Raw genomic sequence first — 13,368 nt, forward strand, 5'->3', positions numbered from 1 at the left:
AATAGACTAAGGAATGAATCATGTTTGCTGAGCAAGGTTGAGACCAAAATAGTGAAAGATGCACTACAAGATGATGACTGGTATAAAGCTATGGAAGAGGAGATAGATCAGATTGAGAAGAACAAAACGTGGACCCTAGTTCCTAGACCAGATGATAAGAATGCGATTGGTACCAAATGGGTGTTTAAAAATAAACTTGAAGAGAATGGTGAGATAACAAGAAACAAAACCAAATTAGTTTGTAAAGGCTATGCACAAGAAGGAGGATCGGATTATGGGGAAACATTTGCCCCTGTTGCAAGAATGGAAGGAGTGAGAACACTACTTGCATATGCTATTTACAAAGGTTTCAAAGTCTACCAAATGGATGTCAAGTCTACTTTTCTAAATGGTATACTAGAAGAGGAAGTCTACATTGAACATCTAGAGGGATTTGTTAATGACAAGAACAAGGATATGGTCTAAAAATTGCACAAAGCACTTTATGGATTGAAGCAAGCGTCTAGAGCATGGTAATATCTTGTGAAAATAGGATTTGAGAGAATAGATGACAACAACAACTTGTATATCAAGGATGAAAAAGGTAAAGACATTTTGATATCTGAAATCTTTGTTGATGATATAATATTTGGAGGAAAAGATGTTCTATGCAAAGATTTTGTTGATCAAATGAAGCATGAACTTGAGATGTCAATGTTTGGAGAAACCAAATTTTTTGTTAGTTTGCAAGTACATGAATTGAAGCATGAAATATTTGTGACCCAATCAAAATAAATCAAGGAGATACTTAAGAAATTTGGATTAGAAGATTCAAAACTAGTTAGCACACCAATGGTAACAAGACATAAGTTATCCAAGAATGGTGAATCAATTGCAGTGAATTAGACATTGTATAGATCAATGATTGAAAAGTTGCAATATGTTGTACATAGTAGACTAGACATTGCATTAGCTATTGGAATAGTGGCAAGATTTTTTGCAAATCCAAGAGAAAATCATTTGATGGCAGTAAAGAGAATACTGAGGTACCTCAAAGGAATTGATGACTTTGGTCTGTACTACAATAGAAGTGAAAAGTTTGAGTTGAAAGCCTACACTGATGCAGATTGGGGAGGTAACATTAATAACAAAAAAAGCACCAGTGGAGGAGCACTTTGCTTGGGAGAAAGGTTGATTACATGGACCAAAAAAAAGCAAAGTTGTACCTCATAGTCCACTGTTGAAGCTAAACATGTTGCAACTGGTATAGATTGCACCAATATTGTATGGATCAAACATTTGTTGCAAGGTATGAAGGAAGAGGTAAATGAGCCTGTGATACTTTATTGTGATAATACAAGTGCTATCAACATATCAAAGAACCCTGTAATGCATGCTAAGACCAAGAATATTGCAATCAAATATCACTATATAAGAGAATTGGTGGAAGATAAACAAGTGAAGATGGAATATGTTAGCTCAAAGGAACAAATTGTTGACATCTTCACAAAAGCACTACCTAAAGATGCTTTTGAGTATCTTAGAGGTAAGTTAGGGGTGATACCCCTAACCAAGGCTACTTAAGAATAAGCAAGACTATCTTGCATCAAATGAGCTGGTTGTTGAGATATTACACATTGATGCAGAGGATGTTTACTTTAGGATTCATGCCTAAAGTAATTGAAGTGTTGAAGTTCCAAATCAATCACAAGCAAGGTGATAGAGGGAGAAATTAAATGAACTTGCAAATGGTACACTTGCATGATAAGATGCTAATATGTCTTTGGCATTGTTGTCAAAGAGGGAGAAGTTGTGAGAAATTGATCAACAACATGTAATCAAAAGTATGAGGGAGAAGTGTCAAGAAAATGCAGAAACTGATCAAATGAAGATAGAAGGAGAAGTAGAGAAAAATAATCAAAAGTTGACAAGAGAAGATGAAGAAGTTGATTAGAATAGCAAAAGATGAGCAATACAGAGGGAGAGAAAAAAAAGAACAAGGATACAACAACTAAGAGAGAGAAGTAGAAATGAAGCAATCAGAATAGTAGAGGAAGATGTGAGAACTAATGATAACACAATTAATTTTTGGCATTTGACTTACTGTTCTAACCTAGATAGCATTTAGTTAAATAATTTAGTTTGATGGTTGATCAGTTTGGTTTGCCATCAATGCCAAAGAGGGAGATTTTTGGAAATCTAATTGAAAAGCTCATTGTTGAAGATCAAAGAGGGAGATTGTTGTTAACATAATGTTTTCAATCATTGTTTTGTCATTGATGTAAAACTTGATATCTGTAGGAATGAAATTTGCTTATAAAATCCAAGTACTATCACTTAGTTGATTGATGAAGAGGATTTGATCAACAAGATGTAACAAGAGTACCTAAGGGAAAGGTTGAGTTATGATGTTGTAATGAAGTGCAAGGATTAGTTAAGACAATGGTTAAATGATGTACTGATAAAATACTCAAAGATACAGAGGTTGGTCACACTTAGAAACATTAGAGGACTAAGTTGTAATAAGGTTGACTGCAAAGCTTAAACTAAGTTCATTAGTGGGTGCCGAGCAAGCTAGTTGAAGCCGAGAAAATTCTCAGTTGGAGCTAAGTAACAGAAAATTCTAGTGTGTGCCAAGTGATCTTCATGTGCCGAATGAAGTTTAGGTGCCGTGCATCAGAAAATCTTAAACTACAAAGCTTAAACTAAGTTCATTAGTGGGTGCCGAGCAAGCTAGTTGAAGTCAAGAAAATTCTTAGTTGGAGCTGAGTAACAGAAAATTCTAGTGTGTGCTGAGTGATCTTCAGGTGCCGAGCATTAGGAAAAACATAGTTGATGCTGAGTAACACAATATGTGTCATGCACCAATATTTCAATAGTGTTGAGCTGGTACATTATTTTAAATAATGAAGATTCATCAAATTTGAGTTGACTTAGTGGTTACCTTGAATTTTGTGAACTGTTTGGAGGATAAGAATGATGTGTTGGTGGCACAGAATTCTATGTAAACTATTTTTGGTTGAATTCAAAAGGATTATTCAAGAAGTTTCTAGAGGAAACAGAATATGGGTTAGATATAATGAATCCTACCTAATCCATATGAATTGAAATTAAAGAATGGAAGAATTGAGTGGGAAAGCAACTCCAAGACTTCTAATTAAGGAGTCACAGACCAAGAAAAAAATGTTGTTGATGTTGTTGCTGCTAAAGAGCCAAATTGTGAAGTGGTTAGAAGGGTGTCAAGGAGAAGGCATCTAGGAGAAGGAAGAGCATAGAGGCTCTACTTCTACAAGTGGTCAGAAATCATGATTGCACTGGTACATTGAACATGGAGACTCAAGGAGACTAAGCTTGAAAGGAGGGCAAGTTGTCAAGAGTTGTAGAGATTGAAGGTCAGGCAATGAGAAGAGCTGAAGAGTGATCTGAGATCTACAAGTTAAGTTGTATGCCGTAATTAGGTCAAAATCCCTAATCGTTACTCTCTAGCAACTGTTTCAGTTAGGATAGAAGGAAAATCCTATGGACTTAGGTTGACCTAATAGCCATTTGTAAATCCTTTAACATGGCGACATTCCAAGTGAATGTTCTAAAGTCCTCTAACCAGGCCCACTTCTAATAGGGTGTTTATATCCTCTAACAAGGTCACACTTAATACTGTGTTGTAAGCCTTTAATAGGGTAGGCCTTTCATAGGGTATCACTTTAGAAGAGTGAGAATTGAGTAGCATGTTACTGGTGTTTTTTTCCAAATTGGGTTTCCATGTAAATCACTATGTTATGTGTTGATCTTTTATGTGTTATGCTTGCATGTTGATTTACAATAACTTGCTTATTAGAAAAGTTAATGCTTGGATGAATGAATGGTTGAACGGGCTCACTACACTTAGTGAAAAAATTTGAATAGGACATTTGGACCTTGAATAACTGATTTACCCCCCCCCCCAAGTTATTCTAAAGTATTTCTAACAAGAACCCCCATTTCCTCATAGGATTTTGGAACAAGGTTAGCCTGCAAAAAACCGCACAGTAATTGATTTTCTCAATCAGCTCAATCAAATGGAAATGCAAATACCATTACTTGATGCTATCAAGGAAGTCCTTATCTATACTAAAGATATCAAGGAAGTATGTATCAAATAACTGGGAAGAAAAAGAAGGGTCCAAAAACTATTCATGTCTTAGGACAATTATCTAATTTGATGTTGGAAAAATTAATTGTACCTAAATATTCTGACCTTGGGAGTCCTGTGGTTACTATCACCACTCATGGGACGCAAGTCCAAAATGTTTTAGTTGACTTAGATGCATCTATAAATGTTATGAGAAAGGAGGTATTGTATCAATTGTGTATCATTGGTCTCAAAGAAACACCAACGATACTTTAGCTTGTTGATAGTTCTAGTATCAAACCAGATGGGATGATAGAAGATCTCATCATCACCTTGAAATCTTGGGAGTACCCTATAGAGTTTTTTGTCATTTCCCTAAAGGCTAACATGGGAGGGTATCCTTTAATTTTAGGATGACCATGGATTGCCATTGCAGATGCCTATATAGCTCATCGGTTTGGTAAAATGACACTATCCAATGCTATCCATACTAAGAATGTGACCCTATACTCACCTACTCAGCCACTGTTGTTAGATGACCAAGTAATTTGGCTAGACTTGGGTGATGGAGATCTAGAGGTAAATTCCATCATTAGCTAATGATGATAGATCGAGAGTCATTTTGTATTTTCTCAAGAAGAAGATGAGATCATTTCATCCATTATCATGAATGAATATGAAGTAGAAGCTCAAATGTGTCCTCAAGCAAAATGTATCCTAGAAACCATATTACCACCCTTGAACACACCTCAACATTCAGAAGTGTCCCAATTCCTTCACTCCTTATTACCTCATGAGATGGATTCTTCTCCTATTTCCTAATTATTTATGATAGATAAGGTTATTAAGATGATAGTTGGTCTAGGAGTTGAATCTAAACAATGCCTTATCACCTTCCCATTAGAAAATTATGTTGCAGTTGCTACAAGAAAATCAAAAGGCATTTGCTTGGGACTACATAGACATGAAAGGTCTAGACACTATGCTTTGTACTCACAAGATTTATATCAGTCCTAATTTTAAACTTGTTTGATAGCCTCAAAGGAGAGTTCACCCTATTTTAAAGGATATAGTTAAAAATGAATTGCTGAAATTATTGAGTGTTGGTTTTATCTACCCCATCTTTGATAGCTAATGGGTTTCATCCCTAGTTATTGAACCAAAGAAGGGAAGAAAATAGAGAGTTTGTGTAGATTATAGGGAGCTCAATTAATCAACTAAGAAAGATCACTTTCTCTTACCATTTATAGACCAAGCTCTTGAGAACCTAGTTGGCAAGAAATATTTTTCTTTTCTGGGTGGTTTTAGCAGTTACAATCAGATAAAAATAGCTGTAGAGGATCAAGAAAAAACAACTTTCTCATGCCCATGGGGTATCTTTTCCTACTTAGCCTTACCCTTTGGCCTATGTAACGCCCTAGCCACCTTCTAATGAGCTATCATAAGTATCTTTTTAGATATATCTGTTGACTATATGGAGATTTACATGGATGATTTTTCTATTTATGAGACCAATTTTGAAGAAGCAAAAGACAACTTAGAGACAATTCTTAAGAGACGCCAAGACTATAACCTTTCCCTAAATAGTAAAAATATTTTATGATGATGGAACAAGTAGTGCTAGGTCATTTCATTTCATCCGAAGGCATCCAAGTAGATCTTGCCAATATTGAAGTCATTAGTACCTTGTGTACACTAGAGAAGCAAAAGGATGTCTAAAGTTTCCTAGGATATGCTAAATGTTATAGACGATTCATCAAGAATTTTAGTCTACTTGCATCACCCCTTTATAACCTGTTAAAAAATGATTCCAAATTTATCTAGGATTCTTCATGTGTTACATCTTTCCTGCAGCTTAAAGAAGTCCTCACCACAACATCAGTTTTAAGAAGACCTAATTGGGAACTACCTTTCCACATCCATACAGATACCTCAGATTATGCCATAGGTGTAGTGTTAGGCCAAAAAGTGGACTCAGTTGAATATGTCATTTATTTCATTAGTGAAAATTTGCAAGGTTTAGAATTTAACTACACAGTTATTGAAAAAGAGTTACTTGCAGTTATTTATGCATTGAATAAATTCAAGCACTACATTATTGGATATGGAATATTTTCTCATACCGATCGTTCTGGTATAAAGTATTTGATGATAAGCCTACAATATCAGGAAGATTAGCTTGTTGGTTGTTACTTATGTAGGAATTTGATATCACCATAATCGATAAACCCGACAAGCCTAATGTGATATCTAACTTTTTCTCTCAGTTGCATGTTCCCGATGATCCTGTAGCCATTGACGACAATTTTTTAGATGAACACCTTTTCTTGTTATCAACACATAATCCATGGTATGTAGATATTATAAATTGCCTCACCATAAGAAAGATGCTAGCTCACTTCTCTAGCAAAGAATGGAAGTTACTCTCTGAAAAAAGTTTTAGTTATTCTTGGATTGCTAGATTTATGTTTTATACTAGCCTTGATCAAATAATGTGTCAATGCATTGGAGAGGATTAAACATATGATATCTTGAGAGCATTCCATGATGAACCCTATGGAGGTCATTTTGCAGCCAAAAGGATAACCTTTAAAATATTGACAATTGGGTACTATTGACCAACTTTACAAAAGGATGCAACCAGATACACAAAGAAATGTGATAAGTGTCAACAAATGAGAAGACCCACTAAATTCGATCAAATATGCCTACAACTTCAAGTAGTTGTTGCAACCTTTGATAAATTGGGGATTGGCTTTGTAAGCCCTATTGAACCCTCTTCACAAGGTAAATCCTATATCTTAGTTTGCACTAATTATGTAACTAAATGGGCAGAGGCCAAACCCATGGAACACCCAAGGGATAAAAATGTTGCAAATTTCTTGTATGAATCCATCTTTACATGGTATTGAGTTCCCAAGGAGTTGACATCCGACCAAGGAGCTCAATTTACATCTAATTTGGTAGCTACTCTCATGGAATAATACACTATTTGGCATGATAAATCATCACCTTACCATCCAAAAGCTAATGGCCAAGTCAAAATTACTAATAGAAAATTGGAAACTATTCTCACCAAAATAGTAGCACTTCATAGGAAGGATTGGGCCACATGCCTTCCTGAAGCTCTTTGGGCTTATAGAACCACTTGTAAATCTACTACATGTTTTACTCCTTTTGAGCTCATTTATAGGAGGTCTATTGTCATGCCTGTAGAGTTTGAATATAAAACCTTGAGGACCACTTTAAAGCTTGGTATGGAACTCACTATTGCACAACAAGACTGAATCTTGAGTTTAAATGGTTTTGATAAATGGTGTAAATTTGCATTAAACAATACCAAACTCATCCAACATCAACATAAACTATGGCATGATAGGTTTATCAAAGACAAAATATTTTCTATAGGTGATTGGGCACTTCTTTATGATTCCAAGTATCAACACAATCTAGGAAAGTTTCAGACTTGCTGGTTAGGACCATATGAAATTATTGTTGTATTTTCAAATGGAGTGGTCTAGTTGTCCACTATTGATCTTGTTCGATTCAAGTTACTTGTCAATGGGAATCACCTTAAGCTCTAAAATAAACCAACAAGTCATGAGGAGTTCCTACAAAAGTTTTAGTAAACCAAAGATATCCCTGTTCTTACAGCTGAGTAGTCTAGGTCTTCTACCTTGACTCCTACCAAATCTTGAATTCTTTCAAGATTTCTATAATAAAATTTTTATTCTTGAAAGTAATTTCTTGTCTTGCATTTCATCTCACCTTCTATATTTTCCATCCTTCCACCCAATTTCATCACTTTATCATTTCTGATGATCTTTTTTAGAACTCTTTTCTGCAGTGCCTACAAAGTATGTACCACATACTTTTGCATATATCTTATTTTACTCATTCTTTATTTAGAAATTTGTGTTGTTTAAATTTATTCCTCTTGCTTTTCCTACCCTAGTGGGACCCATGCCTAGACTTAGTTTGGGGGGGGGGGGGATATTCATTTTTTCAAAAACAATTTCAAATCAAATGTGAACTTTAAAAGCTATTGTCTTATGTAATGTTTGTCGTCACACATTGGTGACCTATCCTTCTATGATTGCATCATTAAGGGAGTTGAGGACATTAAAGTTGAGCTTGATCTTTAATGATATTTGACAATGTGTTTGAGGTGACAAACCTATACATGAGTGAAAATTATGAGATTAAATATAAGGAAGGATATCATGAGATTGTGTGCATTAAAAGCCTTTATGAAGCACAAAGTGGTAGTACACCTTTTTCTCTTTCTGGTGCCATAATATTGTAAAATTATGTTAACTCACCATTGTTGAACTCTGGAAAATGCCATGATCTTGTCAAATTCTACTATGAGAAACAATGGGTGGAGGTCTCCAAAGATATGAACCAATTGATCACAAAGTTTTTTTGGATGATGCAACCGGTTGTAAAATGATCTGATTTTAGGATTTAGGCAATTATATACCAGTGAAAAATTGCATCAAGGTGTGCAAATACTTAATGTCTAATGTATAATTGAAAAGACATCAAATATTAAAAATGACAAGATCAATAGAAAGAGAGAATTATATCACCAAAGATAGACAGAGAAGAGAACCAATTTGATTTCGGAGTTCATCCGGACTATGCAGACTACATCTCTAGGTCTCACTCAACTGAGTGACCGATGTATTATTGATGCTCCCAATGTTGATTTAATATTGTAGTCCATCCACAAAGGTATTATACAAATCCCAACTTGAACCATCTTGCATACAAGCTCTCAAGGTGCAAGATTGGTTACTGAAGAGCAAGGAAGACTCTATCTAAAAAAGGCTTTACCACAAAAACAAAACATCATTACATCACATTCTCCTTATGCCTCCTACAAGAATTCTTCTTGACTAGAGAAACACTCACATTCCTCTTGGCATCAACTGAATCAAATGCAAAATGCATTCGAAATGCCTTGCATAAGCTTCCTAACCCTCCTTTTATACATAAAATTATGCTGTAATAGGATTTAACCATATAACAAAAGAATAACCCTTTTATGGAAAATATAATTTCATTCACAACCACCCTACAAATTACTTTTCTTGGAATCACTCATTATTTAGTCATTATTTTGATGATTCTCCTTATTTTAATAAGGTTGGCAGTTAAAGTAATGTTCAAATAGTATATGCACCGCTCAACATTACATTGCTATAAATAACTCAATGGTGATATTCAATTTTGGGAGGCCGGTGGTCAAGGGTTCAACCCCCGCCAACCTCCATCATCTATTTGGTAGTTTCTTATACTTTAAAACAAAATTTCCTCTAAATTTTAGTAAATGTAATTTGTGGTGTGGCAGTTGTTTAGGAAATTGCTTGGAAAGTGGTTGCAGGTTCAAATCCGACCATCTAATTTTGAAAAACAAACCTTCCCTCCAGATGCCATGTGTTAGATGTTGATAGCTTGAAACTACCATGTCACATTTATGATGTCATCAATATTTGTACTTTTCTTCCCCATTCAAATATGCATAATTTCAACATACGAGCTCCTTTTTCGATGAAACAAATGTCAGTGGAAAACTCTTGGAGAGCTCTTCAATTTGAAATCCATTATTGAGCACTTTTGAGATGGTCAAATGTTCACCTTTTTGGTGGCCTTTTTATGAGGTTTGACCAAAAATTTGATCAGCTATAACTTGAGCAAACGAACTCCTTTCAAGCCTGTTCAAGTTCTATTAGGATCAATTTGATGAATTCTTTAATCTGACATTACTTCTGAGAGATGTTGGAACACTTTATTTTTTAGTGGTAGATCCACCTAGATCACAAAATGTACCAAAGATGGGGATGGTTAGATTACTGCCTTAGTCTTAATGGATTTGATGAAGAGGTTTGCCTTTAATTTTTGAGCACCTTGCAAGATGATTTTGCAATGGTTAAGGGCCTCATAATTGAATTTATAGACGAAGTGGTCACTAAAGTCACTGGGTTACCTTAAGAAGAAGAAAATTGGGAAAAAGATTTTGACCTACGAATGGCTAGGGCATAGTTCAATGTGCATTTTGAACCTCTATTGGATATTGAACAAGTTATAGGATTAATTCTTGAACTGATGGAATGAAGATCACCCTCACCAATGTATGCATTGTTTCTCAAAGAGCAACTTGTATAAGTCAACTAGAATTGTGGAAGGGCTTAATCCCTCTATTGAAACTCCAGATGAGTTCGATGATGCATTCCAATCTATTCCAATGCCTTTAAAGAATCTATTATGTGGACCATATCTCCATAATTTAGTAGTGCCTAATGACACAGAGTGGAACTCACTCTTGTATAAAGGGGATGTGTAGTTGAGAGTAGTGATGTCTTGGAGGTAGAATGAGATAAGTAGGGAACATTAAGTTGTGCCTTACAAGAACAATGAATGAAAATACCTCTACTCGTGAGACCAAAAGTTCAACACTCTAGACAGACATTTCTGGATTGGATTTCTATTCTAGGAAACCCTATTGGAGTTGGTAAAGTATGCTTAGTTAGAGAATAAGCATTTGTAGATTGGGAATCAAACTCCTCTCAAGATGTTGAGACATCTATTGTTCCTTCAAAAACAAGGTGGACACATGCCACACGACTCGAAGATAAGAGAACCCCACTCTCCTCAAAATTTAACTCTTGCTACTATTAGGATTCTATTGTATATTGACTTGCGAAGGAATTGGTGCAAATATTGGCTTCCATTAAAGTATTAGCCCCCTATACTCCTGACTACTAGCAGTGACCAACAATGTAGAGGATCATGATATGACAAAAAAAGTTCAGCGATGGAAAAGACTCAAGGAAAATTATGGGTACTTTAACTATTTAAGAATGAGCTAGGGGAGAGGACAACCAACGATTGAAGAGTTCAGGCCTAAATCAAAAACTTCATGGTTGATGGGGACCAACAATAACTCTGTTGGGGAGAATAATGGGCCTCTAAAAGGCCATTATTTTAAGATATTTTTGTATCTTATTTTTAAGCAGTTATCTTGCAGAAACAATCACGACTTTATAGTTTATAGAAAATGAACTTATGTTCTCATGTATATGCCTATATATGATGAGACATTAAGTAGATGCATGAATAGTTCAAATATGCTATAATTTCTTGAATCTATGGACAAAATTGTATAAGTGATGTTACATGCTAATAAAATTTTCCTCATTTATGTTATGGGTAGTTTTCCTTCTGTAGCCATAGGATTTGCAAGAGTGGTAATTTGAACTTACACCTTTTCTAATATTGATGATAAAATAAATATATGCATGTGGAAGTGGTGTGTGTATTGAGTGCTTTTCAAGTACATGTCACATATATTCAAGAGTCAACACCTCATTGTTAAAGTTAGAGCCAACCGTATTTCTAAATCATCATGAGTGGAGCAAGTCATTATATTTCTATTGGAGTAGTGCACAAATATAGCTTCCACAACCTACTATATTTCTGGAGGATTTATTCTTGGTTAATGGCAATTTTGTTTCAAACTTTATGAGTCTATAAATGATCCTTATTAATAGAGTGATTGTAGAGTTAGGGAGTAATTGTAGTTTCCTTCTAAATAACATCTATTTTTTGTTCAAGGGCAATTTTTGAAAAAAGAAGAAGACAAGTTGATTTTTATAGAAGTCATGTGTGATTTAGTTTTAAGTGTAATTTCTTCACCATGAATGAATAGAATGAGCAGTTCAAGTCTATTCATTTAGTCTTGATTGTCTTTTTTGTTCACTCATCCAAGGGGGGCCACTTGGTGAGTGAACTATTCCATTAGAGTAGATTTCATTTCCTTGTTTGTTTCCTTGCAAGTTAGATCATGTTGCTCCTAATACCATTGATAATAGAATCAATTAATTGTTACTACAACATAGGTGAATAGATAGGTTTATTGTTGCATCATTTCTTTCAAGCTTTAATTAGAGTTATTATTTTAGTTGCTAGCATACAATTCCATTAGCATTTCCTTCGCATTAGTTGTAATGACTTTAAGAAGAATTAGAGCATAGACTTTGCAGTCATCATCTCAATCTTACGCTCCCAAGTTGACAAATTAAATGAAGTTAGTGTACTATTTTAAGTAAACACATGATGTTTTCTGACCATGAAATCACTATGAAAGGATGTCCAATCCTTTTCCATTAAAGTAATAAGCTGTCCAGACATAAAGGACTATTGTAGGATGGCTCTATATTTGGCCAAACGTGTGCTGAAGATTAAGATGTCTCTAAAGGCTATGGAAAAGGATACCAAAGATATCATGGATCCTTTATATAATAGGGACAAGATCTATGACCAAAAAATAATGAATGCAAAAAAAGGTAGAGATGAGAATGCTAATATAAATCATCAAGCCAAGCATAGAGTCCAATTAACAAAGAAATGGATCAAGAAACCTTTTAGAATGGATCCAGTTCCTTAGGCTATTCCCCTACAACCCACAACAAGACCAATCAAAGGAAAATGTGCATTAGTCATAGTGCCAACCTTCCTTACTCAATCCCTAATAAGGTCAAAAATGGTAAACCAACATGAGAGGGAGGAAGAGTACTTTGAAATTGATTAGAGTAAGAAGAGGAAAAGAGTACTTGCAAAGGAAAAGAAGCAAAAAAATCAGGCACAAGTGCCTAAACAAGAAGAGGTACAACTTGAACAAGCTGAGCCTACAAGTTGAGAACCAACTCAAGAGCCCACATTGTAAGTTTGCCTCCATGCTATCTATTAACTATGTCATGATCTCTTCTTTTGGGGTTGGAATCATGGATCTTCTATTTTGATCATCCTATAGTTTAGTTGAAGTTCTATCAAAAGCCATCACTTTGTAAGACCCTTAATCTAACTATAAAAATGCTACCTCATTTGGTGCATTGTATTATGTAATTATCATTTTCAACTTTGACTCAAAATCAATCTTGATATGATTATTCAAACCTTTCCAAGGCAACCACAACTAGGTAAAATTAGTTGAAAACCATCCTCTTAAGCATTTTCTCCACTCTCTACTTAGTAGCAATTCATTTATTTTAGTAATTTCAACTACATGTATATCTATGATGTCTTGAATTTGGGGGTCAATTGTCAACTATATCTAAACATCTTTCAACACACCAATAACTTTTACGTATATTTTGTTGAGTTGTATCACTATTCAATTAGAGGGCTGAGGAGTGACTCCCAACCTTTGTGCTATCGAGAGTGGCATGACATTACAAGAAGCTCCTAAATCAATTAGGCAATCATGAAGATTCTCC

Source organism: Cupressus sempervirens, chromosome 5, assembly GCF_028749045.1.
Source record: "Cupressus sempervirens isolate cs-2001-9-10 chromosome 5, ASM2874904v1, whole genome shotgun sequence".
Lineage (NCBI taxonomy): Eukaryota > Viridiplantae > Streptophyta > Pinopsida > Cupressales > Cupressaceae > Cupressus > Cupressus sempervirens.